At 38.5% G+C, this 24,882-nt stretch overlaps 1 protein-coding gene and 1 non-coding gene across 9 annotated transcripts in view; one reads left to right on the top strand and one right to left on the bottom strand.

Annotated features, from left to right (window-relative positions):
* The window catches only part of LOC138930621 (uncharacterized), a 371,542-nt gene that overhangs the window by 146,118 nt on the left and 200,542 nt on the right, over window positions 1-24,882 (bottom strand). The window contains exon 1 of one of the 8 annotated variants that reach the window (XM_070291124.1): window positions 9,521-9,622. The exons of the other annotated variants lie outside the window; for them this stretch is intronic. The gene's annotated coding sequence lies outside the window, so the exon portion shown is untranslated. Of the gene's footprint in view, window positions 1-9,520; window positions 9,623-24,882 lie in introns of those variants that run through there. 8 annotated transcript variants of the gene reach the window in all.
* On the top strand, window positions 21,725-21,796 carry TRNAC-ACA (transfer RNA cysteine (anticodon ACA)). The gene has a single exon. It is a non-coding gene; the product is annotated as a tRNA-Cys (tRNA).

The raw sequence follows: 24,882 nt of genomic DNA, 5'->3' as shown, positions 1-24,882 counted from the left end.
CAGTTCAGTTCAGTTCAGTCGCTCAGTCGTGTCCAACTCTTTGCAACCCCATGAATCGCAGCACGCCAGGCCTCCCTGTCCATCACCTTCTCCCAGAGTTCACTCAGACTCACGCCCATCGAGTCAGTGATGCCATCCAGCCATCTCATCCTCGGTTGTCCCTTTATCCTCCTGCCCCCAATCCCTTCCAGCATCAAAGTCTTTTCCAATGAGTCAACTCTCCACATGAGGTGGCCAAAGTACTGGAGCTTCAGCTTTAGCATCATTCCTTCCAAAGAAATCCCAGGGCTGATCTCCTTCAGAATGGACTGGTTGGATCTCCCTGCAGTCCAAGGGACTCTTCCCCAACAACACAGTTCAAAAGCATCAATTCTTTGGTTCTCAGCCTTCTTCACAGTCCAACTCTCACATCCATACATGACCACAGGAAAAACCATAGCCTTGACTAGATGGACCTTAGTCGGCAAAGTAATGTCTCTGCTTTGAATATACTATCTAGTTTGCTCATAACTTCTCTTCCAAGGAGTAAGTGTCTTTTAATTTCATGGCTGCAGTCACCATCTGCAGTGATTCTGGAGTCCAAAAAATAAAGTCTGACACTGTTTCCACATCTATTTCCCATGAAGTGATGGGACAGGATGCCATGATCTTCGTTTTCTGAATGTTGAGCTTTAAGGCAACATTTTCACTCTCCTCTTTCACTTTCATCAAGAGGCTTTTTAGCTCCTCTTCACTTTCTGCCATAAGGGTGGTGTCATCTGCATATCTGAGGTTATTGATATTTCTCCTGGCAATCTTGATTCCAGCTTGTGTTTCTTCCAGTCCAGCGTTTCTCATGATGTACTCTGCATAGAAGTTAAATAAGCAGGTGACAATACACAGCCTTGACGTACTCCTTTTCCTATTTGGAACCAGTCTGTTGTTCCATGTCCAGTTTGAACTGTTGCTTCCTGACCTGCATACAGATTTCTCAAGAGGCAGGTGAGGTGGTCTGGTAATCCTATCTCTCTCAGAATTTTCCACAGTTTATTGTGATCCACACATGGTAAACAAATTTATTATGACTATGCAGGCACTACCATTAGAAAATATGAATCAGAACAAATTGTCATATAGCATATGTGCATATTTTAAACAACTGAGGCAGTGAGGAAGCACTGCCCACATGGCATATATTTTCACTGGCACCCCATTTGTGGCATGCTGGGTAAACAATTGAAAAGGAGCGTGGAAAAGGCATCTAGGTTAAATTACATGATACACCTTTCACTGGTGTTCCTACACTATATAGGAAAACTGAAGGCAAAAATTACTGTTAGCATTATGGTTCTTGACTACATAGCCAGGCAAAGGCTTAATGGGGGTGGTGGCATTCGAGCTGATCCCTTACAGGAACATAAACTATCAATAGTTACAGTTGGCAGGAAAATGTTCTGGGTTGTGGGAACAATAACAACGACAATAAAATGTAATGATTGTTAAGAGCTCTCTAGCTGGCCGGAAATTTTGAAAATATGTCATACGTTTAGCTCATTTAGTCTTCACAACAACCCTATGTGGTAGGCATTATCATTATCCACCTTATAGATGAGGTACAGAATAATCGGAAAAATGAAGTAGCATGCATAAAGCCACAATTCTGGTAAGCATTACAGTGAAGTCGCTCAGTCATGTCCAACTCTTAGCGACCCCATTGACTGTAGCTTACCAGGCTCCTCCATCCATGGGATTTTCCAGGCAAGAGTACTGGAGTGGGTTGCCATTGCCTTCTCCAGGAGATCTTCCCGACCCAGGGATTGAACCCAGGTCTCCTGCATTGTAGGCAGATGCTTTACCATCTGAGCCACCAGCATTAGAGCTGAGATTCAAAATAAGGTAATCTGACCACAGAATCTATACCCTTTCTTGCTCCCACAAAGTAAATGAGTAAAGAAGCGGTAGTAGAAAGATAAAACAATGTCCCTAGACCATGTCAAATATCCTGGAGCTACTGGGGCATAGCATATGATACTAAGTGTAAATAATGAGAGTAGAAGTTAGAATAGTTTGGAAACAGCTTATCAAAGACTTGAAAAATTATACTAAGGAATGTTTAATTGAAATAGTGACTGGAGTAAGATTAGGGAATGATAATGGCTTTTAAAGATGTTAAATGACATTGCAACCCACTTTGGGAATATTATCTTAACTATACCATTTAGAGATAAGGGCATACAGGAAAGAGAGACAAGAGATGGGAATGATGAAAATATTTGATGTCCCTTCTATGAGAGCTGCTGCCTTAGGTAAGTGGAGAGATAGAGAACAAATGATACATTCGATTTTTGGTGCTAGAATGGAGTGCATTAGAGGAATATGACATATTTAAAACCCATAACCCAATCCAAGTACCTAACCATAATGTCGTTTATATTGTAGCCATTTCTGAATTTTCCCAGCAAAGAGATACCAGGTAGTTTGTGTCATGTCATAACCACAATAACTAATCTCAATTATAATAGTGTTTAAAAAGGTATCTTGTGTATGACAGAAAGTTAACACTTGAGAAAGAAGCCCTTATGATGAATTTTGGTTGAGGGTTATATACACTATTTTAGAGGATTATATTTCTCACACTGTATTCAAGGGTACCATTTAATGCATTACCACATTCCTTCAGCAGTAAATCTAATGTGATCCTGTCTAAAACTATTATCTCCTAAAGTCTGAATTCCTATAAAAGAATGACTTAGGCATGGAAAGAATCTGGCACAACTATCTGCTTATTGCTTGCGTATGTGTGCTAAGTTATTCAGTCATATCCAACTCTTTGCAATCACATGGACTATAGCCCACCAGGCTCCTCTGACAATGGGATTCTCCAGGCAATAATACTGGAGTTGGTTGTCATGCTTTTCTCCAGGGAATCTTCCCGACCCAGGGATCAAACCTGTGTTTCTTACATCTCCTGCATTGGCCGGCGGGTTTTCTTACCACTGCTCCCACCTGGGAACCTTATTGCTTAGAGTACTAAATTACATCTTAGAAGTTTTAGATACTATAATGAAAAATCCAATATACCTGGAATGAGGGACTCAGTTTATTCTCAGATTCCCAGATGCAGTCCAGTGTATTGGTTAAAAGTGCACTATCTGGGCCACACCACCTGGATTCAAATTTCAGCTTTACCACTACTTGTGTTGACCCTGATCAAGTTACTTAACAACTCTGTGACTCAGTATCATCACTTGTAAAATTGAGATACTAAATTCACCAGCTTTAAATAGTGAGGATTATGAGTTAATACATGCAAATCTAAAACTCTTGATACCTTACCTGAAATATATATAATTCAGTAAGTGGTTGCCATTATTTTAAAAATATTGTATAAATCAGAGTATGTATCAAGAAATAATATTTCATATTATTTTCCATTATGTCACTTGGTTGTCTTTTATTAATTATAAATTCCAACATATAAATTTTACACTTAATGGCTGCTACATTTTATTTAAATTTCCAATTTGCCTTTGTCAGAACTAGAAGCAGTGTTAAATATCCTATATGCTGCAAAAGTGAATAAAATCTTGGCTCTATCACTTACTAATGATGGGAAAGTGACAGATTAGAAGCTTCCATTCAGAATTTATTGGCTTGTCCCTAATTATTCTCAACATCTGTGGTATATACTTCTGTTATGAATGTTATGGCCGATTAGTTGGCTTACAGGAATCTAGTTGACTTGTAAAGAAACTAGGATAAGAAATTGGTAGCAAAGAAGGAAAACCGTGCATGGCATGATTTCTTTACTGCAGACTGACAGACATTCCATAATTATCTGGTCTAAAATTTTATTGCAATAAGCTTCCCCATGGGCATGTTTGACAGGAATCAGAATTTCTTCCTTCCCCTGTGGGAGGTGATGTAACGTTTGACACTTGCAAAAATTGATAAAATTGAACAACACATTTCAGAGTCACAGGTTTATTCGCCCATGACCAGAGTTCCAATTATCTAACACGTTCCTTGTAAAGCTTATTGCAAAGAATGTAGAGGATGGAGGGTGGAGCATGTGGCAAGGTGTGCAAATACTCTTTGGTTCTAAAAAAGAGTAGATAGTAAACACTGTATACAATAGGAACTGGTATATATTGAAAGACCTGGTATGGTAGACTTACAATTATTAGACCAAAGCATGACTCCTTAAGCCTAAGATAATTTTACTGGATGTTCATTGGAGATGCTTGCCTCTCAGTTCAGTAGAGTTCAGTCACTCAGTCGTGTCCGAATCTTTGCGACCCTATGGCTTCCAACTCCCAGAGATCACTCTTGGAGCTTACTAAAACTCATGTCCATAGAGTCAGTGATGCCATCCAACCATCTCATCCTCTGTTCTCCTCTTCTCCTGCATTCAATCTTTCCTAGTATCAAGGTCTTTTCCAATGAGTCTGTTCTTCACATCAGGTGGTCAAATTATTGGAGTTTCAGCTTCAGCATCAGTCCTTCCAATGAATATTCAGGACTGATTTCCTTTAGGATGGACTGGTTGGGTCTCCTTGCAGTCCAAGGGACTCTCAAAAATCTTCTCCAACACCACAGTTCAAAAGCATCAATTCTTCAGTACTCAGCTTTCTTTATAGTCCAACTCTCACATCCATACATGACTACTGGAAAAACAGTACCATTGACTACATTGACCTTTGTCAGCAAAATAATGTCTCTGCTTCTTAATATGCTATCTAGGTTGGTCATAGCTTTTCTTCCAAGGAGAAAGTGCCTTTTAATTTCATGTCTACAGTCACCATCTGCAGTGATTTGGGAGTCCCCAAAAATAAAGTCTCTCACTGTTTCCATTGTTTCCCCATCTATTTGCTATGAAGTGATGGGACCTGATGCATGATCTTCATTTTCTGAATGTTGAGTTTTAAGCCAGCTCTTTCACTCTCCTCTTCCACTTTCATCAAGAGGCTCTTTAGTTCCTCTTTGCTTGCTGCCTTAAGGGTGGTGTCATCTGCATATCTGAGGTTATTGATATTTCTCCCGGCAATCTTGATTCCAGCTTGCGCTTCATCCAGCCTAAGATTTCTCATGATGTACTCTGCATATAAGTTAAGTAAACAGGGTGACATTTTACAGCCTTGATGTGCTCCTTTTCTGATTTGGAACCAGTCTCTTGTTCCGTGTCCAGTTCTAACTATTGCTTACATTTAGTGTTATAAATTTTTATTTTAGCAAACATCAAAATGTGAGCAGAAATAAAAGAAAGAGGGAGAGAAAATAAACTATTGATTTCCCCATGTTGTCTTAGCCTGGAGCCTAATTGAAGGTCAGTTTATGTATCCATCTTAAAGACATGTTTGGATCAGGAATCATGGTTTCCTGATACACAAGCCAAAAGAGGCTATTGAAAAGAATAATATTTCAGCTGATACAAACATTTTCTTAGGAAAATCAGACCTAAAGAAGATCAACTACAAAATAATTTGGCTACTTATCAGGAGCCCAAATAAAAGAGGGGTATCTTGACCAGATTGATAGATTGAATACAGAGCAGAGTGAGAGACTTTAAGTGTTCTGTTAGTCATTGATCCATAACTGAACCTAAAAAATGTATTTATATCTCAGGTGATTAACACCTACTTCTATCTTCAGTTCATCCTGTTCTGTAGCAGTAAATGCATATGTTATCTTCACCTTTTCCACATTCCATAGTGATAAAACTCATGTTAAAATATCTGACTACTTATGAGGCACATAGAGTGAATAGAAGGAAAAGAAAAACAACATGGTTCTCTGATTCACTGTAATGGTGCTCCCTCCTAATTTCTACTTCGCTCTTATCCTCAGCTCCATCGGCTTTTATAGTATATATTCAGGTAGACAAATACTGTTCATGGACTCACTGCCTCACAATGTTTTATGAAAGAGACTTGGAGAACTGCTTTGTAAGAGCAAGGGGAAAGTATGGCTCATGTCTGGCTTGCATGCTTCATAGACAAGTCCAGTTTCTGATCAGAACATAGTACAGATTGGCAAGAAATTAAGGAATGATTATAAATGGACACAACGTTGCTTTTGGGGATGCTGGATATCTTCTGAAATTAGACTTGGGTGATGGGTGCATAGCATTGCAAATATACTAAAATTCATTGAATTGTACACTTATAATGGGTGAATTTTATGATTTGTATAATATTTCAATAAGCAGTTTTTTTTAAAGGCAAGAACTAGTTTCTGAACAAATAATCTACACAATGCTAAAAGCCTAGATGAAAATTAAAAAGTTGAATTCATATATGGATGCCATATCTACAACAACAGTACTAAAATTACCTGGATTGTGAATTACTCTGGCAGGAGAAAAAGCCCTATATCTCCCACGCCCTATTTCCATCCCAACTCCACTCAAGTTTTATTTATTATTGTAAAGAAAACTACACTAAATACCTACCTGGAGATAATGGCATTTACAGCAATAAGTTGATGGCTATTTATTTCTTTTACATGAGACCTAACTTAACAAAACTTTTAGCAATAAGGTGTCTCTGCAGTCAGGCCTCTTTTCTTTTTTTTTTTGTTTTTTCTTTCTCTCTTCTGTTCCAGCATTACCCACCTAGACTCAAATACACCTTGCCTTTGCTTTTGGACTAGCCTCCTGTCCAGCTGAAGATTGTTGAATATTCTAGTCTTCTGATCTACAGTACACAAAATGTTTGCTATTTTCCAAATAGCTGCTGTTTGGCTAACAGTCTTTTAAACTATTCACTTAAGATCAAAGGTATACATCTTTTTTTGTATCACAGAACCTAATAATTGCTCTGGCCAAGAAGGGCAAGTGAACACAATAGTCACTTCACCTTAGATAAAAAATAGTTTCTAACCTATAAACAAGATTGTTTAAAAAAAAATCTGAAAGGAAACAGTTGGTAGATTGATATGGATGTAGAATGAAGTTGGCCTTCTAAGTTGGCCATATCAAGATAGTGTTGTGACCTGCATTGAATTAGGCTGAGCTCCACAATTTGTGGGTGGGAGAGTAGGGTGGATTATCACATCATTTCAAATTTGTTTTCAGAATCCATGTATTGTCTGGCTTTAGCAATAAAGATTTCAGTTGCTTGATATGCTTAAGAAATTTGAAAGTGGCCCTTATAACTTCAAGGAGTACACCTTAAGGTCTTTTGTATAATCCAGTGTAATTTAACACTGGAGTGATTTACCATTATCATATGCAGGAATAATTCTTGGCTCTGAATTCAGAATCCCTTATCTGTCCTTCATCCTTTTACATTTGCAACTTCATATCTAAAGGTCTTATGAAGCTCCAAACATTTGTCTGCTCTACTTTTTTAAACTATTCTCTGTAAAACAATGTATGCACATTTCAGCTCCCTTAACTTCCAGATTTGTGTCATTCTCTAGCTATTTCTTTCATGTGGAATCCTTTCTTTCTCTGCATTATTTTATGGCCCTCATCTTATTAATACCCAGTCAAAATTCTTCTCTTCTAAGTCTTTTCTGATCACTTCACTTGCCTTTCATGTAGGAGTACAAATTCTAGTGTTAGTATTACATCTCAGAGGTTTTATTAATTGGCCAAAATCAAACTAAAGGGATTTCCCCTTGAGGGAAAATTACCATTTTTTCATAACTCCACAAAGTCTTATGATATTTGTTAATTAGTTTTCAAGTAAAAAAGGAACAACCCCTATTAATAAACATGTTACATTTGGTTAATTGCCCAGATATTCCAATTTGCCAAAAAGTAAACTTTATTACAATGGTGTTAAGTTCATGCCCTTTCTTGAGAAGGCATAACATGAACTTTTACTGAGCAAGTATACTGAAAGATTTGATAGATCAAGTGGTCTGAAATTGTATACTAAATCCCAAATGAATATGGGAAGACAAATTAGAAAAGAAAAGTTTTGTAAAATTTTGGAAGCAAGTAAAACTGGCCAAATTATTTCTATTTTATTAAGATAAAAAAGCATGAGTGTCTTGTTCAGAAATCATTGAGATAGTCTATCTCCATATCATCAAAACAAGTAATAAAGAAAAAAAAAACTCAAAACCTTAGTTCTTATTTAGACTGTATTATGTGCCCACGGAGAAGACAATGGCACCCCACTCCAGCACTCTTTCCTGGAAAATCCCATGGACGGCAGAGCCTGGTAGGCTGCAGTCCATGGGGTCGCTAAGAGTCAGAAACGACTAAGTGACTTCCCTTTCACTTTTCACTTTCATGCATTGGAGAAGGAAATGGCCACCCACTCCAGTGTTCTTGCCTGGAGAATCCCAGGGACAAGGGAGCCTGGTGGGCTTCCATCTATGGGAGCACACAGAGTCAGACACGACTGACGTGATTTAGCAGTATGTGCCGACCTGCCTTCCATACTTCCTATTCTCAATCTCTATCTCTATTCATTCTTCCTGGTTTCTTCTCATGAAGCACTTCACTTCCTCTAAATTGCCCTGCATACATTCCCCTAAGAAGAAAAACAATATACTAGGAAATATCAGCAGATTGTGACAAGTCCCACTGCCTAAATTTTATTTAATACACACATTTATTCCAGTGTTTATTTTCATTAATCTATAGACAGCTAAAATCTTACTTAAGAATTAGGTTTTCATAGATGTAACATAATTTTTAGACAACAAAATCAGTAACACATGGTTTGAATTCATATTTCTTTTCTTGTTATTTTAACAATACACACATTAAGGAAAAGTGAAATCCATTGGTATTTAATTTCTCATTAAACATTTTCTTGTCCAGTATAACTTGTTTTTAGCTTTACAATTCAGCTTTTAAATCTAGAGGTAAAATATTATTGGAGGGCCAAAAGGTTTTTTATCTGTAATCCGTCAGGAAATAGGCAGTGATCATACCCTAAAGTTCCCCTATCTATTTCCTGAGATACTACCACATCTTTCCTGCTCTACTGGGGGAAATGTCCAAGCCAAGAATCATAGTTTCTTCTAGGACTGTTTTCACAGAGATAGTCATATCTGTCAGACAATTGAAAATGTGATACTTTCCTTATCTTTTCTCTGTTTCAGAAATTTTTTGGAACCAGCTAGGTCACTAATAGCCAAGAGGGTTATGCATCTGTGAAATTTACATTTAAGACCATTTTCCTTCTACAAGGATGCTATCACCCTCTCTTATCAATAATACCAACCTTATAATCTTCCATTTCCAAATTTGGTAACTTGCAATTGAGTTTTTTGTTTGTTTGTTTTTGTTTTTTACTATCGTACAGATGAGCACACTAGATCTATAGAAAGACTTTAGTTAGTGAATCAGTTTTAGGCACCAAAGAAATGTCTGCCTTCTTCCCTATAGCACCTGACAGTTCTGCCATCAAAGCAATTACTTCAGGTTAGGGCAGTGTCTTAAGAAAGTCTCAATTTAAGTAAAACTGCATTGCCTACAAAGAATAAAATCATTAGCAGTTACTAAATTGTCTGCATAGGTTATCTAGGAGTAGCAATGGAAAACATGAGAAAATCTTGGGAGGAGAGTAACTGTTACCTTTTGATGAAGGAGAGGAAAGCAAGTTTTTACTCTGCAGGAAAAGGATATTTGTACTGAATTTTCTGTAAGAGTTTCTTGGTAATATGAGGACACAGATGCCTAGAAGAGACAAGTAAATGTAAGAAGGGAAATTTATGTAAATAGGAGGGAGAAGAGAGCTAAAGATAGCCCTCAAAACTTAGCTTGGAGCCAGCTTTGATCTACAATAGGAAACTTGAAAGTCAAAAATGTACATAAATGTCATGCTTTTGCATGTGACTGTGTATGGATGAGTGCACATGTCCACACACAGGCATGCAAATATGGATGCATAACTGTCTCTATTTTACAGTGTTCTGCATTTTAAATAATATAGCAGATACTAAAGCATTTGACTGTGTGGATCAAAACAAACTGTATAAAATTCTTCAAGAGACGGGAATACAAGACCATTTTACCTGTCTCCTGAGAAACCTGTATGCAGGTCAAGAAGCAACAGTTTGAACCAGACATGGAACAATAGACTGATTCAAAATTGGGAAAAAAGTACAACAAGGCTATATACTGTCATCCTGCTTATTTAACTTCTATGCAGAGCACATCATGCAAAATGCCAGGCTGGATGAAGTGCAAGCTGGAGCCAAGATTACCAAGAAAAATATCAACCACCTCAGATATACAGATGATACTACTCTAATGGCAGAAAATGAAGAGAAACTAGAGCCTTTTGATGAGAGTGAAAAAAGAGAGTGAGAAAGCTGACTTAAAACTCAACATTCAAAAAACAAAGATCATGGCATCTGACCCTATCACTTCATGGCAAATAGATGGGGAAAAAGTGGAAGCAGTGACAGATTTTATTTTCTTGGGCTCCAAAATGACTGTGGACAGTAACTGCAGCCAAGAAATTAAAAGATGCTTGCTCCTTGGAAGAAAAGCTATGACAAACCCAGACAGCATATTAAAAGGCAGAAACATCACTTTGTCAACAAATGTCCACATAGTCAGAGCTATAGCTCTTCCAGTACTCATGTACAGATATGACAGTTGGACCATAAAGAAGGCTGAACACTGAAGAATTGATGCTTTTGAATTGTGGTGCTGGAGAAGATTCTTGAAAGTCCTTTGGACAGCAAGGAGAACAAATCAGTAACCTAAAGGAAATCAGTCCTGAATATTCACTGGAAGGACAGATGCTGAAGCTGAAACTCCAATACTTTGGCTACCAGATGCAAAGAGGTGATTCACTAGAAAAGACCCTGATGCTGGGAAAGACTGAAGACAAAAGGAGAAGGGGGCAGCAGAATATGAGATGGTTAGCTAGCATCACCGATTCAATGGACATGAGTTTGAGCAAACTGTGGGAGATAGTGAAAGAAAAGAAAGCCTGATGTGCTGGAGTTCCATGGGGTCACAAAGAGTTGGACACGACTTAGTGACTGAACAACAACAAAGCATAAAAGGACTGATAATTGACACGGATTTTAAAGTAAAACAATCCTTGGAACCAGGCTAAAAACATAGAAGGCTTGTAAATGGACCACATCATTTCACTAATTAGAGTCCTAAGGAAAGTACTAGGACCATTTACAGAAAAAAAGACTCTAAAAAAATTTTTAAAAAGAGAAGATAAAAGTATGCCTTACCACCTATTTCACCATTTCTGCTTCACTGTTTGTCAACAGCTCCAATTTCCACTAGTAACTTTGATAGGATAAAAAGTTCAAATCTCTCCTGATTTTCAGTGGCTAAAAAGAAAAATACAGTTGTACTCTGCATAACAAGAACATTTCTAACGTCCTCTAACCATTCCTTGATACTGTCAACAAAACAATGTATGCTCTGGTCAAAGAGAATTTCGATTATTTAATAGAAGCATTCAGTTTAGTTCAGTTACTCAGTCGTGTCCAACTCTTTGTGACCCAATGAAACACAGCACGCCAGGCCTCCCTGTCCATCACCAACGCCTGGAGTTCATTCACACTCATGTCGATTGAGTCGGTGATGCCATCCAGCCATCTCATCCTCTGTCATCCCCTTCTCCTCCTGCCCCTAATCCCTCCCAGCATCAGAGTCTTTTCCAATGAGTCAACTCTTTGCATGAGAAGTAATAGAAGCATTAATTGCATAAAATAGTATTTTTAAAGTAATTTAGATTCAGCCAGGTGGACTAAAGAATACAACTTTGTATCAAGCACAGTATTTTCCTAACTGGAAAAGGTAGAACAAAAACTGGGGACAAGAAATTGAAACCCAATGATCAAGGATGTTATAATGAGAAAGCAGTAAGTTTAATGTTCAGTCCAATTCAGTTGCTCAGTCGTGTCCGACTCTTTGAGACCCCATGGACTGCAACATGCCAAGCTTCCCTGTCCATTACCAACTCCAGGAGCTTCCTCAAAAACATATCCATCGAGTCAGAGACACCATCCAACCATCTCTTCCTCTTTCATCCCCTGCTCCTCTTGACTTCAAGCTTTCCCAACATCAGGGTCTTTTCCAAAGAGCCAGCTTTTCACATCAGGTGGCCAAAGTATTGGAGATTCAGCTTCAGAATCAGTCCTTCCAAGGAATATTCAGGACTGATTTCCTTTAGGATGGACTGGTTGGAACTCCTTCCATTCCAAGGGACTCTCAAGAGTCTTCTCCAGCATCACAGTTCAAAAGCATCAATTATTCAGCACTCAGCTTTCTTCATAATCCAATTCTTACATTCATACAGACTGCTAGAATAACCATAGCTTGGACTAGATGGACCTTTGTTGGCAAAGTAATGTCTCCACTTTTTAATATGCTGTCTGGTTTGGTCATAACTTTTCTTCCAAGGAGCAAGTGTCTTTTAATTTCATGGCTGAAGTCACCATCTGAAGTGATTTTGGAGCTAGAGAAAATAGTCTGTCACTGTTTGCTTTATTTCCACATCTATTTGGAGACCTGATGCATGATCTTAGTTTTCTGAATGTTGAGTTTTAAGCCAAATTTTTCCCTCTCTCCTTTCACTTTCATCAAGAGGATGTTTAGTTCCTCTTCACTTTCTGCTGTAAGTGTGGTGTCATCTCCATAGTGGAGGCTATTGATGTTTCTCCCAGCAATTTTGATTCCAGCTTGTGCTTCATCCAGCCTGCCATTTTCCATGATGAATTCTGCTGCTGCTGCTAAGTCGCTTCAATCATGTCTGACTCTGTGTGACACCACAGATGGCAGCCCACCAGGCTCTCCTATCCCTGGGATTCTCTAGGCAAGAATACTGGAGTGGGTTGCCATTTCCTTCTTCAATGCATGAAATGAAAAGTCAAAGTGAAGTCATTCAGGCGTGTCTGACTCTCAGCGACCCAATGGACTGCAGCCTATCAGGCTCCTCCGCCCATGGGATTTTCCAGGCAAGAGTAGTGGAGTGGGGTGCCATTGCCTTCTCCAGCTGCATAGAAGTTAAATATGCAGGGTGACAATATACAACCTTGACATAATCCTTTCCGGATTTGGAACCAGTTTATTGTTTCATGAAGGTCGGAATGGTGGCAGTAAAGAGATACCCCTCGTCCAAGGTAAGGAACAGCAGTTGTGCTTTGCTGGAGCAGCCGTGAAGAGATACCCCACTCCAAGGAAAGAGAAACCCAAGTAAGATGGTAAGTGTTGTAAGAGGGCATCAGAGGGCAGACACACTGAAACCATACTCACAGGAAACTAGTCAATCTAATCACACTAGGACAACAGCCTTGTCTAACTCAATAAAACCAAGCCATGCCTATGGGGCAACTCAAGATGGGTGGGTCATGGTGGAGAGGCCTGACAGAATGTGGTCCACTGGAGAAGGGAATGGCAAGCCAATTCAGTATTCTTGCCTTGAGAACCCCATGAAGAGTAGGAAAAGGCAAAATGATAGGATAACAAAAGAGGAACCCCCCAGGTCATTAGGTGCCCAATATGCTACTTGAGATCAGTGGAGAAATAACTCCAGAAAGAATGAAGGGATTCAGCCAAAGCAAAAACAATATCCAGCTGTGGATGTGACTGGTGATAGAAGAAAGGTCCAATGCTGTAAAGAGCAATATTGCATAGGAACCTGGAATGTCAGGTCCATGAATCAAGGCAAATTAGAAGTGCTCAAACAAGAGATGGCAAGGGTGAACGTCGACATTCTAGGAATCAGCGAACTAAAATGGACTGGAATGGGTGAATTTAATTTAGATGACCATTATATCTACTACTGTGGGCAGGAATCCCTAGAAGAAATGGAGTAGCCATCATGGTCAACAGAAGAGTCCGAAATGCAGTACTTGGATGCAAATCTCAAAAACGATAGAATGATCTCTGTTCATCTCAACGGGAACCATTCAATATCACAGTTATCCAAGTCTATGCCCCAACCAGTAACACTGAAGAAACTGAAATTGAACAGTTTTATGAAGACCTACAAGACCTTGTAGAACTAACACCCAAAAAAGATGTCCTTTTCACTATAGGGGACTGGAATGCAAAAGTAGGAAGTCAAGAAACACCTGGAGTAACAGGCAAATTTGGCCTTGAAATGTGGAATGAAGCAGGGCAAAGACTAATAGAGTTTTGCCAAGAAAATGCACTGGTCATAGCAAACACCCTCCTCCAACAATACAAGAGAAGACTCTACACATGAACATCATTAGTTGGTCAACATCGAAATCAGATTGATTATATTCTTTGCAGTCAAAGATGGAGAAGCTCTATAGAGTCAACAAAAACAAGACGAGGAGCTGACTGTGGCTCAGATCATGAACTCCTTATTGTTAAATTCAGACTTAAATTGAAGAAAGTAGGGAAAACCGCTAGACATTCAGGTATGACCTCAATCAAATCCCTTATGATTATACAATGGAAGTGAGAAATAGATTTAAGGGCCTAGATCTGATAGATAGAGGGCCTGATGAACTATGGACAGAGGTTCGTGACATTGTACAGGAGACAGGGATCAAGACCATCCCCAAGGGAAAAAAAAATGCAAAAAAGCAAAATGGCTATCTGGGGAGGCCTTACGAATAGCTGTGAAAAGAAGAGAGGCGAAAAGCAAAGGAGCAAAGGAAAGATATAAGCATCTGAATGCAGAGTTCCAAAGAAGAGCAAGAAGAGATAAGAAAGCCTTCTTCAGCGATCAATGCAAAGAAATAGAGGAAAAGAACAGAATGGGAAAGACTAGAGATCTCTTCAAGAAAATTAGAGATACCGAGGGAAGATTTCATGCAAAGATGGGCTCGATAAAGGACAGAAATGGTCTGGACCTAAGAGAAGCAGAAGATATTAAGAAGAGGTGGCAAGAATACACAGAACTGTACAAAAAAGATCTTCATGACACAGATATTCATGATGGTGTGATCACTAATCTAGAGCCAGACTTCCTGGAATGTGAACTCAAGTGGGCCTTAGAAAGCATCATTACGAACAAAGCTAGTGGAGGTGATGGAATTCCAGTAGAGCTGTTTCAAATCCTGAAAGATGATGCTGTGAAAGTGCTGCATTAAATATGCCAGCACATTTGGAAAACTCAGCAGTGGCCACAGGACTGGAAAAGGTCAGTTTTCATTCCAATTCCAAAGAAAGACAATGCAAAAGAATGTTCAAACTACCGCACAATTGCACTCATCTCACATACTAGTAAAGAAATGCTTAAAATTCTTCAAGCCAGATTTCAGCAGGACATGAACTGTGAACTCCCTGATGTTCAAGCTGGTTTTAGAAAAGGCAGAGGAACCAGAGATCAAATTGCCAACATCTGCTGGATCATGGAAAAAGCAAAAGAGTTCCAGAAAATCATCTATTCCTGCTTCATTGACTATACCAAAGCCTTTGACTGTGTGGATCACAATAAACTGTGGAAAATTCTGAAAGAGATGGGAATATCAGACGGCCTGACCCGCCTCTTGAGAAATCTGTATGCAGGTCAGGAAGGAACAGTTAGAACTGGACATGGAACAACAGACTGGTTCCAAATAGGAAAAGAAGTACATCAAGGCTGTATATTGTCACCCTGCTTATTTAACTCATATGCAGAGTACATCATGAGAAACGCTGGACTGGAAGAAACACAAGCTGGAATCAAGATTGCTGGGAGAAATATCAATAAACTCAGATATGCAGATAATAGCACCCTTATGGCAGAAAGTGAAGAGGAGCTAAAAAGCCTCTTGATGAAAGTGAAAGAGGAGAGTGAAAAAGTTGCCTTAAAGCTCAACATTCAGAAAACGAAGATCGTGGCATCCGGTCCCATCACTTCATGGGAAATAGATGGGGAAACAGTGGAAACAGTGTCAGACTTTATTTTTGGGGGGCTCCAAAATCACTGCAGATGGTGACTGCAGCCATGAAATTAAAAGAGGCTTACTCCTTGGAAGAAAATTTATGACCAACCTAGATAGTATATTCAAAAGCAGAGACATTCCTTTGCCGACTAAAGTCTGTCTAGTCAAGGCTATGGCTTTTCCTGTGGTCATGTATGGATGTGAGAGTTGGACTGTGAAGAAGGCTGAGAACCAAAGAATTGATACTTTTGAACTGTGATGTTGGAGAAGACTCTTGAGAGTCCCTTGGACAGCAAGGAGATCCAACCAGTCCATTCAGAAGGAGATCAACCCTGGGATTTCTTTGGAAGGGATGATGCTAAAGCTGAAGCTCCAGTACTTTGGCCACCTCATGCGAAGGGTTGACTCATTGGAAAAGACTTTGATGCTGGGAGAGATTGAGGGCAGGAGGAAAATGGGACGACCGAGGTTGAGATGGCTGGATGGTATCACAAACTCGATGGACGTGAGTCTGAGTGAACTCCGGGATATGGTGATGGACAGGGAGGCCTGGCGTGCTGCGATTCATGGGGTTGCAGAGAGTTGGACTCGACTGAGCTACTGAACTGAAATGAACTTGTTGTTCCGTGTCCAGTTCTAATTTTTGCTTCTTGACCTGCATACAAATCTCTCAGGAGGTAGGTAAGGTGGTCACATAGTCCCATCTCTTGAAGAATTGTCTGCAGTTTGTTGTGATCCACACAGTCATAGGCCTTGGCATAGTCAATAAAGCAAAAGTAGATGTTTTTCTGGAACTCTCTTTCTTTTTCAATGATCCAATGGACTTTGACAATTCAATCTCTGGTTCCTTTGCCTTTTCTAAATCCAGCTTGAACAACTGTAAGTTGTTGGTTCACATACTGTTGAAGCCTGGCTTTCAAAATTTTGAGCATTACTTGCCTAGCATGTGAGATGAGTGCAACTGTGCAGGAGTTTGAACATTCTTTGGTGATTTCTTTCTTTGGGATTGAATGAAAACTGACCGTTTCCATTACTGTGACCACTGTTGAGTTTTCCAAATTTTCTGGCACATTGAGTGAAGCACTTTCACAACATCATCTTCTAGGATTTGAAATAGCTCAAATGGAATTCCTTTAACTCCACTAGCTTTGTTCCTAGTGATGCTTCCTAAAGCACATTTGACTTTGCATTCCAGGATGTCTTGCTCTACGTGAGTGATCACACCATCATGGTTATCTGTGTCATGAATATCTTTCTGTATTGTTCTTCTGTGTATTCTTGCCACCTCTTCCTAATATCTTCTATTTCCATTAAGCCCATATCATTTCTGTCTTTATTGTGCCCATCTTTGCATAAAATGTTCCCTTGGTATCTCTAATTTTCTTAAAGAGATCTCTAGTCTGTCCCACTTCAGTGTTCTTGCCTTGAGAACCCCATCAACAGCATGAAAAGGCAAAAAGATAGGACACTGAAAGATGAACTCCCCAAGTCAGTAGGTGTCCAATATGCTATTGGAGATCAATGGAGAAATAATGCCAAAAAGAATGAAGAGATGGAGCCAAAGCAGAAACCCAGCTGTCGATGTGACTGGTGATGAAAGTAAATTCTGATGCTGCAAAGAGCAACTTTGCATAGGAACCTGGAATATTAGGCAAATGAATCAAGGCAAATTGGAAGTGATTAAATAAGAGATGGCAAGAGTGAACACCAACATTTTAGGAATCAGTGAACTAAAATAGACTGGAATGGGTGAATTTAATTCAGATTACCATTATATCTACTTCTTTGGCAAGAATCCCTTAGAAGAAATGGAGTAACCATCAGAGTCAACTAAAGAATCTGAAATGCAGTACTTGAAAACAATCTCAAAAATGACAGAATGGTCTCTGCTCATTTCCAAGGCAAATCATTCACTATCACAGAAATCCAAGTCTATGCCTCGACTAGTAATGCTGGAGAAGCTGAAGTTGAACAGTTCTATGAAGATCTACAAGACCTTCTAAAACTAACACCCAAAAAAAGATGTCCATTTCATTATAGGGGACTGGAATGCAAAAGTAGGAAATCAAGAGATACCTGGAGTATCAGGCAAATTTGGTCTTGGAGTACAAAACGAAGGAAGTGAAAGGCTAACAGAGTTTTGCCAAGAGAACACACTGGTCATAGCAAACACCCTCTTCCAACAACAGAAGAAGAGACTCTACACATGCATATCAGCAAACAGTCAATACTGAAATCAGATTGATTATATTATTTGCAGCCAATGATGGAGAAGCTCCATACAGTCAGCAAAAACAAGACTGGGAGCTGAATGTCACTCTGATCATGAACTCCTTAGTGCCAAATTCAGACTCAAAGTGAAGAAATTAAGGAAATGGACCTACTTTCAGTATGACCATTCAGGTATGACCTAAATCAAATCCCTTATGATTATATAGTGGAAGTGACAAATAGATTCAAGGGATTAGATCTGATAGACAGAGTGCCTGAAGAAGTATGGACAGAAGCTCATGACATTATACAAGAGGTAGTGATCAATACCATCCCCAAGAAAAAGAAATGCAAAAAGGCAAAATGGTTGTCTAAGGAGGCCTTAAAAATAGCTGAGAAAAGAAGAGAAGCAAAAGAAAAGGAGAAAAGATATATCTTTTTGAATGCAAAGTTCCAAAGAATCACAAAGAGTGATAAGAAGGCCTTCCTCAGTGATCAGTGCAAAGAAATAGAGAAAAACAACAAAATGAGAAAGATGAGAGATCTCTTCAAGTTTTCTGTAACTAATCTTAAATGTCCAGGCTCGGTGTTTTCATCCTTTTCAGGAAAGAAGGGAGTGAAATTATCAAGTTTAAGTTAATTCTTTTAGTGATAATAAAGTCTAGCATCTAAGTTCATGAAACTACTTTGTATGATGCATTGTGCCCACTAAATCCATATGTTGAAGCCCTCACCCCTCAATGTGATAGTATTTGGAGAAGGAGCCTTTGGGACATAATTTGGTTAGGTGAGGTCATGAGTCTGGGGCTCTCATGATGGGATTAGTGCCCTAATAGAAAGGAGTTTCCTGATACGGATCACTTCCCTGGTGGCTCAGATGGTAAATAATCTGCCTGCAATGCAGGAGAACTGGGTTCAATCCCTGGGTTGAGAAGATCCCCTGGAGAACAGAATGGCTACCCACTCTAGTATTCTTGCCTGGGAAATTCCATGGGCAGAGGACTCTGATGGGTTACAGTTCATGGGTTTGAAAAGGGTTGGACATGATTTAGTGACTAATACTTTCACTTTTCAGGAAGGGACAACGAGAGATCACTTTCACCCTCTTTCCCATGTAAGGACACAGTAATAAGACAGCAATCTATAAGCCGTGAAAAGAATTTTACCAGACATTGACCATACTGACAGTTTGACCTTAGATATCTGGTCTCCAAAACTGTGAGAAAATAAATTTCTACTGTTTAAGCTACTCAGTATATAGTGTTTTATATGGCAGTTCAAGTTTACTCAGGCAGGGAAACCTGATTAAAAAAGTCATTAAAACAGAACCTAAGACTTTTAGTTTACTAAAAGACTGACTGACTGACATGTCAAAATGTGATCTGTCCAACAAAAAAGTAAATGCTGAATTAATTCACAGGAATGAAATAGTAGATTCCCCACAAGAACAACAGATGATACTGTTCTCTAACTCCGTGAGCCAACTTCTTCAATGTTATACTAAATTCAAGAAACTTCATTTTAAAGGGGAGTGATACAAAAAAAAAATTAAAAAAAAAAAGGGGGAGTGATACAAAGCAAATATCCAAAAGAGGACAATCATTGTTATAAGAGGAAGCAGGGTGAAAAATAAAGCAGGACCTAATGACAGAAGACCTAAACAGACATTTCTCCAAAGAAGACATGCAGATAGCTAACAAACACATGAAAAGATACTCAACATCACTCATTATCAGAGAAATGCCAATCAAAACCACGATGAGGTACCATCTCACTCTGGTCAGAATGGCTACTATCAAAAAGTCTACAAACAATAAATGCTGGAGAGGGTGTGGAGAAAAGGGAACCCTCTTACATGGTCAGTGGGAATGAAAGCTAGTATAGCCACTATGGAGAACAGTGTGGAGATTCCTTTAAAAAACTTGAAATAAGACTGCCATAAAACCCAGAAATCACACTATTGGGCAAACACACCGAGGAAACCAGAATTGAAAGAGACACATGTACCCCAATGCTCACCACAGCACTGTTTACAATAGCTAGGACATGAAAGCAACCTAGATGTCTATCAGCAGACAAATGGATAAGAAAGCTGTGGTACATATCCACAATGGAATATTACTCAGCTATTAAAAAGAATGCATTTGAATCAGTTCTAATGAGGTGGATGAAACTGGAGCCTATTATACAGAGCAAAGTAAGTCAGAAAGAAAAACACCAATGCAGTGTATTAACACATGTATATGGAATTTAGAAAGATAGTAATGATGACCCTATATGCGAGACAGTAAAAGAGACACATATATAAAGAACAGGCTTTTGGACTCTGTGGGAGAAGGCAAGGGTAGAATGATTTGAGAGTAGCATTGAAACATGTATATTACGATTTGTGAAATAGATCACCAGTCCAAGTTCGATGCATGATACAGGGCACTCAAAGCCAGCGCACTGGGACAACCCAGAGGGATGGGATGGGGAGGGAGGTGGGAAGAGGGTTCAGGATGGTAGACACATGTACACCTATGGCTGATTCATGTGAAAGTATGGCAAAACCACCACAATATTGTAATGTAATTAGCCTTGAATTAAAATAAATTAATTAATTAAAAAAAAGAGCAGGACCTAATGGAGACTGGGTATAAGGTCTACAATGTTGTACAATAACAGGGGACAGAATTCACATTGTGGTATGAGTAAATGTACCTAGAAGCCCTGCTGGAAATGTGGTTTGTAGTTCTGAGTTTTCCCCTAAATAAAATGATTTGTAACTTTAGGTAAGAGAAAGAGATATACCATTGAATCCCTAAGGCCTCTTCTAATCTTATTTTCATGGTTCTATAACTGTGTTCCTGCATATGGTAGTAAGCTTTTTATTTGAAGCTGGATTATGTACCTGTCAGGGATATTGTAGAGAAGTTTCTCACAGTGGGTTAGAACTTTAACCATGAAATCTTTAAAGTCTCACGTATTCAATCATACACTTCAGAGTATGTCATTCTGAGTCCAACACCCCATAAAAACATGTGGGAATAAATGAACATTTTCAGAGCAAAAAACTGCTATCAAATTATAGTGGTCTATCCAATATATAATTAAATGTTGAAGTCTTGGTACCCAACACAGAGGAAGGAAAGAGTGAGCATTCTAAAGAAAAAAAATCACCGTGAATTTTTTTAGCATTGTGTTTCAGAGTCTGTGCAGTCCTCTTAGGACACAAGTCTAGATCAAGCCTGAGGAATAGAAGAAACAGAGCTGAAAATAGCATGGTTAAGACATCTATTATAGTATGGAGGGTACAAGTTGCTGCTATTTCATTGGCTCTGAATCATCAAGCAGTGCTATGATGGCTCGGACCAATAAAAAGAACATGAGGTATGGGGTATACAATTTGGGTTCATATCTCAGATTTAGTGGGCTTCCCTGATAGCTCAGTTGGTAAAGAATCCACCTGCAATGCAGGAGATCCTTGTTTGATTCCTGGTTGGGGAAGATCCACTGGAGAAGAGATACGCTACCCACTCCAGTATTCTTGAGCTTCCCTTATGGTTCAGCTGGTAAAGAATCCACTTGCAATGTGGCAGACCTGCGTTCAATCCCTAGGTTGGGAAGATACCCTGGAGAAAGGAATGGCTACACACTCCAGTATTCTGGCTTGGAGAATTCCATGGACTGTATAGTCTTTGGGGTCACAAAGAGTCAGACACGACTGAGTGACTTTCACTTTCACTTTCTTTCTCAGACTTCCCTGGTGGCTCAGATGGTAAAGCGTCTGTCTACAATGCGGGAGACCCAGGTTCAATCCCTGGGTAGGGAAGATCCCTTGGAGAAGGAAATGGTAATCCACTCCAGTACTATTCCTTGGAAAATCCCATGGACAGAGGAGCTTGGCAGGGTACAGTCCATGGGGTCACAAAGATTCGGACACGACTGAGCGACTTCACTTTCACTTTCAGTGATATAAAATTTAGGCAAATTTAAATTCCGCAATTATGTATTTTTTAAAAAGCAATAATTAGTGCTATGAACTGAGTATTATTAGGTTCCAGGTTGAAATTCATTATTTCACTAAGCTGCATAAAAACCTTACAAGGTAGGTGTAATGGAAGACATTTTACATATGTTCACACATGGTTATACAGCCAGTAAATGGTGCAGTTAATTTATCAAGCACATTTGATTCCAACATCTATACTTTTAGCTTATTGAAATACCCTGCTTCCTGACCTTTATTTTCCTCATCTGTATAATGAGTAAAGTCTTTTGAAATGGCATGGTGAAGTTAGAAATACAATTGTCCCTGGAACAATGCTGGGATTAGGAATGCCAACTCTTCATGAAGCAAAAGCCTATATGTAACTTATAGTCGGCCCTGGATATAAACAATTGCTCCATATTTGCACTTCCCCATACGCAGATTCAATCAACTGCAGATGATGTAACACTGTAGTATTTACTGTTGGAAAAAAAAAAAAAGATCCATATATAAGTGGACCCTCAGTTCAAACCTCTGTTGCTCAAGGGCTAACTGTAACTTAAAATATCTAACACCCATTAATGGTCCTATGGACTATGGCTTTTATTATCGACCCTACCCTTCTAGGCACATATTAGGGAATCAGGCAGCGAGATTCTTCATTCCTGATTCAAGGAGTTGCACTGCTTGTTTGTTTCTGCAGGAGCCATCTTGAAGGATGGAGAATTTACCCAAAATGTAATGTCCTAGTGGGTAAGAAAAATGACTAACAAGGCACTAAAGTAATGAAACACTATTTTTGGCTATACACTTTCCCACACTGACAAAGATTATTTGTGTGTGTAATACAGACAAACACACACACACACATTCTAGTGTGGGAAAAGATGCAGAGAATAGACGCTGCTGGTAGTAGAGTTAAATCAAATGATGTTTCTGAAGGGCAACACAGCTTCGTGTATCAGAAGACTTAAAATTGTCCATACCCTTAACCCAGCAATATTTCTTCGAAAAATGTATCCTCAGAAATTAATCATGTGTGGACAAAAATTTATGTACATGAGCTTCATTAAAGCATTATTTATACTGCTGATAAATTGAAAACAACCTAAATCTCCAACATTAAGAGACTTGCAAAATAAAATATGCTCATGAAACATTATGCAGCTGTCAAAAACATGTTTCTGTGTGCCATGAGAAAATCTTTACAGTATATTCATAAGTAAAAATACCAGGATAAAAAAACTCCATAGACCACAATCTCAATTTTTGTTAAACTGTTGTATGCATCCATACATATACACACAACCCATGCATAGGAAAAGTTTTGGAGGGATATAAACTACTATATGAACAATGATTATCTCATAAAAGTGGGATTATTTTTTTAATATTCTCACTTACCATTTTCTTATTTTTAAAATGAATCAATTTGCAGTTAGAAATAGCATGAGGAAAATCTTGGATGGGGACCTGATGTCTCTGATTGACAGTTCAAATACACAAGTAGTTACATGAGTGTTGCAAACCTGCTCTGAATATGTGTGATAGCAGGATATTGGACCTCATTAAGTTCTTCCAATGCATTAAATGACTTTCCTTTCCAAAGGGAGATGGGTGGTGACCTGAAGAGAAAAATTTCTTGCCTCATTTTTTCATGAGGTCATCTGTTCTTGTGTCTTACCTTTGGGTAATATCTAAACATCACTGTGAGCAGTAGTACTTCTCTTCTTGAACGTCTTAATCGAAAACCTACACATTAACAAACTTTTAAAAACAAAACAGCCAACCGATTTTCAAGCCTGATTTTCTACTAAGCATGCATGTGTGTGAAGAAAAAGATAACTCAGCAATTCCATATTTGATGAGTTTTCATGACATGAATAAGCACAATTCAAGCAAAACTCGAGTAAAATAAAAAAAAGAATTTCTGTTTTTAGGTCAGTCAGTGAGGTTATGAGTCAAAGATAGGAGATTGGAACAAATAAACTATAATTATCTTGGTGTCAAAGTAAGCTCTGGAATTTCTAACACAAACAGTTATTTTTTTAACTAGATCTCTGTTGGAAAAATAGCATTCACTATTTTTATTACCCTTTTGGTATTTTACAATCTTTCTTTTTTGAAAATATAAACTCTTCCTTCCAGGAATTTAGGAATTCTGTTTCTAGCAACCTTAATTCCATTTTCCTAAATCTATAACTGATTTGTCATTTGGTTTAGAAGTAGACAATTTAAAAGAGCAATGTTTAATGTCAGGATGGGGAACACGTGCATACCTGTGGCGGATTCATGTTGATATATGGCAAAACCAATACAATATTGTAAAGTAATTAACCTCCCATTAAAATAAATAAAGTTATATTAAAAAAATTAAACCAGCTTGAACATCAAAAAATTATAATGAATTTATACACACTTTTATCAGTAAAATGCTTGGCATTTGTAGAAATAAAAAGATAAATCCATACTCTAAACATTAGCAGATTCTCCCTTCCCTGATGTGCCTAAGGTTCTCTCATCCAATCACTTCTCCCAGTATCCAAATTGTTCAGAACGGCAGTACAAGCTTTTTGATTGAAGTTCTAAATCCCAAGCCTTTTTAGATTCCCATGTTGAGAAGAAGGTCTGACAATTTAAATTTCACATTTGTTTTATTGTTGATATAAAACTAAAGGACACCTCAGAATTGATTGGACTCCCAAATCCAAATGTATATAACTTAAAATATTAACAATTGCTGGTCTATGTGTAGAGAGCTGATAAAATTGGAGCAAAATAAAATTTCCTCCTTTATCCCTCTGCTATACTGAACCAATTTGTGTGAACTGAAAAATACTAAAAGGAATAAGCATAGATATGAAATGTGAATTGTATTAGATATTTATATTTATCCTGAAAATATATATAGGCTCAATCTTAGGGAA

The sequence above is a fragment of the Ovis canadensis genome, chromosome X (genome assembly GCF_042477335.2).
Source record: "Ovis canadensis isolate MfBH-ARS-UI-01 breed Bighorn chromosome X, ARS-UI_OviCan_v2, whole genome shotgun sequence".
Taxonomy (NCBI): Eukaryota; Metazoa; Chordata; class Mammalia; order Artiodactyla; family Bovidae; genus Ovis; species Ovis canadensis.
Note: the sequence above shows the minus strand (reverse complement) of the source record. Positions and strands in the feature narration are given on the sequence as shown.